Source organism: Schistocerca cancellata, chromosome 3 (assembly GCF_023864275.1).
Source record: "Schistocerca cancellata isolate TAMUIC-IGC-003103 chromosome 3, iqSchCanc2.1, whole genome shotgun sequence".
In the NCBI taxonomy this organism is placed as follows: Eukaryota; Metazoa; Arthropoda; class Insecta; order Orthoptera; family Acrididae; genus Schistocerca; species Schistocerca cancellata.
The window spans coordinates 428,544,872-428,550,329 of record NC_064628.1 but is presented as its reverse complement, the minus strand read 5'-3'; the positions used below and the strand labels follow the sequence as shown (position 1 = coordinate 428,550,329).

The window sequence follows — 5,458 nt, the reverse complement described above, 5'->3', positions numbered from 1 at the left end:
TACAGCCAAACAGGCGAATAGTATTTCCGATCATATACTGATCTTCGCGTGGCACATTAAATATTTATAATAGCAGATTCAAAGCCACGTCGTTACAAGTGGTACGTAGTTTTGCACAGTTTATGGAGCATGAGAAAAAATTGTAAATAAACCATGAAAATAAAAATAAAAATGACGCATACAGAAGAAAACAAATATCGCATTCACCGACTGGAGAACATATGTTATTACAAATCTGGAGTTATTAGTCATATTTCTTTGTCTCTTCAGCCCTCACCTAAGACCACGCTAAGCATACAACCATTATAACCGCTGTTCTCATACGATGTTTTTCTTTTGTGTATTGATTCCTTTCATAAATTCACTGTGACTCACAAGGCGTTCATCCAAACAACGGGTACCAGCTGTCCGATTAGCCTTCCGGAACTTCTCTGATATCTCTGTAGCTGATCGGTTTCGTATGTCTTTATCGTATACTCACTCCCTATAGATATTCCTGACGTTTACTGGGATATTCGTGTACCTGTTTACACGTGAAAGACGCTAAAGAAGAGTTTCATTTCACTGGAGCCTCTTATCCTTCGTACACGGCCGTAACATGGAACTCATTTTTTAGGCACTGGTCCTCTTCTAAGCAATTGTGGAAGAATATATTGCTTTTCTCTATTATGAATGTGTACCTTGGTTCTTACAATGTTGTCTCAGTATATTGTGAAAGGTGGCTACACTGAGTATGAAAGGTGGCTACACTGAGTCACAGCGCCAGAGATTGCGCCAAAGAGTATTATTCAGCCGCCTCCACTGGGCAGTGGCAGTTCAGAAGTTGCCGTAGGCAGTAGTATTTCAGAGGTTGCCGTGGGCAGTGCTTGTTGAGAGGATGTCGATAGCTGTACTAGTTGAGGCCATGTCGTGTGCAGTTGTTCTGATGGGCTACACAGCAGATATTGTTCGATTGGGGATGTTGTAATGATCAGAGTGTATTTTTCGTCAATATATATGAAGGTAACAAAAATTCATTATTTCAAATTTCCTAAATAACAATGCCTCTAGGTCACAGGTTCAGTCAACAAAGCATCTGGCTTGTGTTCATGTATTAGACTGTAACTGTGGTTTCTATGTGCAATTATAGTATTTCTGGTTTTTTAATTACTTCATAGTAAATGATGTGTAAAATATCTTGTCGTATTGAGGAAGAACCGTGCCAGATGTGTACGTTGAATCACACTTCTACACACAGAACAGTTACACTTGTGGTTTGTTGTTTCGTAGCTTTTAAAGTTGCTGGGGACTTAATTAATTAATTGTGTTAATGCAAATTTCATTTCATTCTTTATTGTTATGCTCTGCAGTCAGATTGCGTACTAATACCACTCAGGACCTACAGCGACACACAGCGACTAAAATATATTTTCATTTAAAAAATAATTAGGCCACCATGCAATTGCATAGCATCTTTCTGCATTACTACACCTCAGGGTGGATAACAGAGATGCAAATAGATGCACTCGCGCTATAACAGAATAGTGATGTTAAATTTCGATTGTTTTTGGTACAAATGTTGTTAACTCATCATTATTGTTACTGTTACAGTTAGCAGTAGTAGTAGTAGCAGCATTAGTAGAAGCAGAAGTATTAACATAAAAGACGACGGAAAGCTTCGTGTAAGACAATGTACCCCAGATCACTTTGCTTGACTCCTTGTAGGAAAGCAACAATAGTTTGTAGTGTGTGGTGGTGTTTTTCTGTTGTTGATGACAGTAACGGGACGCGTGACTCTTGGCATATAATCTGTCCTTCAAGATAGATCCAAGTCCGTGGCTAACCTAACTACATTGAGCAGGATAATTAAAGGATAACTTTTTCGAAGTCTCCCATTGCGACGTATGAGTTTGAAGTTTCACTCAAAGGTGCCTACAAACTTCCTCTGTAACGGTACAAAATTCCGTCGTACTGCGTCGTTGCCCTTAGGCTCGATGACAGTTCAAACTCCAAAGGGTCGACATATTCGAAAACAAGGGCAGACCTCAGGATTTCTTGTAACGTGTAACGTGGGCTAATAATGTCACATTGGCACCATATTTCCACACATCTACCCAGCGCCACAGTGAACCTTTCAAACAATGTGAAGGCCGTAACATTCCCTCTTACTTACACTTCACCTCCTCTGTTCATGCGTCTGTGATGGCCATAACCGCAACGTCAAGCTTTTAAACCCCGCACTTTCCTTATGAGTGGCTGAGGAAAACATTTCAGACTGACCGCCGTTCAGAATCAACAATAAAAGGCCTTAAGGGGGGTGATACATAGAGCTTCTATGCGACCATTCCTTTCTTTGGGGAGTTGATTGCAGCATATTTGGCGGTCGATAACGATAGTTCGAATTGCGATGAGCAACAAGACATTGTTCTTGACAGCTTTTGACACAGCTGACACCCCCGTATGTTTCAGCCATTGACTGTGAACATTGAGGGCTGCATCCACTATGTCAAGAGCGTCGTCTTCTTACTCATCGCAGGATGAACTGTCGTTTTCGACATCGAAATGTGTGGGAATCTATGCCCGAAGGAAAGGGATTTAATTGACGCCCTTCATACCATTCCTTGATGCCTTCTAGCATCAATTCTAAGGGCTAGTGTGACTGAAATGTTTTCATCTGAAAACCGCGTGATACTGAAGCTGGGCGTTACGGTTCTCATTTCCATCGCAAAGGCGCCAAAAGACGGAGTGAAATGTGGGTAAGACCTTTCGATCGTGTGACAAATCCACGGCGATGCTGGGCTGTATTGTGGTGAATTTGGTGCCACTGTGAAATCCTTAACCCATCTTACTCAACGGTTTCTGAGCTCTGGTCTTGCTGTTTGAAGCGTCGTAGAATCCGAGAATGAGGACGCAGGGAGCCACGCGCTTGCACCATTACGAAAGGAAGGTTGTTAACACCTGTGAGCGAAATTTCAAACTTAAGTGTCCGAATGCGAGACATAACAGGGTATCGAAAAAGTGAACCTTTGTGTCGCGCTGTGTAGAAACATCATGTAAGGCACACGAAACAGACACATCAGAGGAAGAAGGCTAAGAAGAAAACGAAGGAGAATATATGATGATCATACTGATGTCAATGATGAAATAGAGTTGTAGGTGGATTAGACTGGACTTCTCCTTTTCTTCGTATGCAGTCACTATTACTAGAGTGAACCTTAAAGTAGTAGGCAATAATGAGTTAATGGGCTCGACTGTTCCTGTCTTCAATACGCTAATGTCAGTAACGAAGTCGGGCTGCAGGAGTGTCTTCGCTGCGTGTGATATATGCTGCCGCGAACTATCATACGGAAGGAAATGTCTGACAGTTACGTTATGTGGGCTACATGAAATCAGGTGAAATCCATATGTAGACACTGGGGAGGAGACACTAATGTCTAGAAATCTTCATGTGCTAATAGTGGACTCAGAACTGAAAACTGCGATGTGACGCAGTAGATGGGCGTACCAGAGATAAAGCAGAACACATTTCTGCGAAGTTTAACCGAAATTTCACTGTGATTTTAACTTCACGACTGATCGGAAGTTGAAAAAATATACTAAAGGAGCAGATTGTGTAGTGTTGTAAACATAACAGCAGCAGCATTCCACCTTCAGGCCACATGTGGCTCATCGGGACCATCTGACCGCCGTGTCATCCTCATCTGAGGATGCAAATAGGAGAGGCATGTGTTCACCACACCGCTCTCCCGGTCGTCATGACGGTTTTCTTTGATTGGTGCAGCTACTACAGTATTCGGTCGAGTAGATCCTCAATTGGTATCACGAGGCTGAGAGCACCCTGAAAAATGGCAGCAGCGCATGGTGGCCCGGATGGTCACCCATCCAAGTACCGTCCACGCCCGACAGCGCTTAACTTCGGTGATCTGATGGGAAATGATGTATCCACTGCGGCAAGGCCGTTGCCGATGTAAATATCGTATGTTGTTATTCCATATATTGCAAATCTTGGATATAATTACGTGTGCTGTTATGTTAGCTGCTTCCTCCCAGCATTTCGATCTCATCTCTGAAGATCAAAAGATATCAATGTAGAGATTTGCCAAAACTGGTAATCTATACGATTAAATCATTTCAGTGATCTCGGAATCAGAAAATTTATTCAGTACTCGTAATAGTACAGAACGCCCCCACGCTGAGGATGTCAGGAGGATGTATTATAAAAATTAGCCCTCACACTTCCACCCCTCCACTTCTCGCGAAATGGTGAAAACGAGAAAACTCGAGTAATTAGAACTAATAAAAAGCTTTATTATCATTTTACTTCCCACGCGCCATTCGCTCTTGGAAGATAGAATGGGGGTCATTTATGGGTACTAGAAGAACCCACACTGCCATGCCGCCTGCGAAGTATGGATGTAGTTGGAGCCATAAAGTATTTATTTGTCGTCGCGGACAGCAGAGTGTTTTGGTCTTTGCCTGCAGATGGTGCTTTTCGTGAATACGCCGCATCTTTGGATTTAAACGTCAAATGCGAGCTCTAACACTGCAACAGCCCTTCGTAAGTTTACATCAACACCACCTGTATTCCACACAAGCCACCTTGCGTCCAAAAACTCTTTATGGTTTATGCAGTCGTCCTTTGATGGCCTTACCTGGGCCGGCGCGGAGCCCAGTAGCGGGCTAACACTTTGCCAGCCAGGCAGCCACTCGTGCAGATGGGCCCCGTCTAGCCGACGGCGGCGCCGCGTCGCTCAGGCTGTCAATAAGCGCCGTCGGCTTTCATTTGTGGGAGCAGCTCTCTCCCGGGCGCCCGCTGCCCGCTACCCGCCACTCACGCCGTCAGTTTCAGCCAACACCGACCCGCAGACTAAGGCGCGCCGCATCTTAAATTCAGGAACGTTTAACGCCACCGCCTGCTAGACGCTCTTAATCATTCGCTCGCTTTTAATGGAATGCGAGCGGTAAGGAAGGCCAACGTCATGATACTGCCACTCGCTTCAAGTGATCTCCACAGGGTCACAGACGCTCTTGTCCTTCCGTATCACCATTTTTAAAATACCAAACCCTTATAAGATATTATGTAATCTCCACATATTTTAAGGCTGGAAAAGACGAAAACCATCTTTAAAATTCTTATTTAGCTTCAGTGTTCAGATGTTTTAAATTTCGTAAATTATCCTTGAGAGCTAAAATATTGTACGTATTTACTATTACAAAGAGAATCTGTTTAGTGTTTGAATGAAGTATAAACCTCTTGACAAGGTAATGCTCTGTGTTAATTGCGAATCAGCTATTCTGTCTTTGTTTGACTCAATAAATTCATTCCACTAGTGTAAGAAAACTGATAATATAAAACTATAACATTTCGCAGAATTGAGAACGTCTTGTCAAAGTTTATTTCAGAGGAAGTGATAGTATGAATAACGACGTGACTACAGTTCCAGTATGTGTTATCGATAGCTACGATGCCACTACGTAG

General features: G+C 43.0%; 1 pseudogene; it reads right to left on the bottom strand.

Moving 5' to 3' along the window:
* Window positions 1-3,825: 3,825 nt before the first annotated feature.
* On the bottom strand, window positions 3,826-3,943 carry LOC126177945 (5S ribosomal RNA; annotated as a pseudogene).
* Window positions 3,944-5,458: the final 1,515 nt, after the last annotated feature.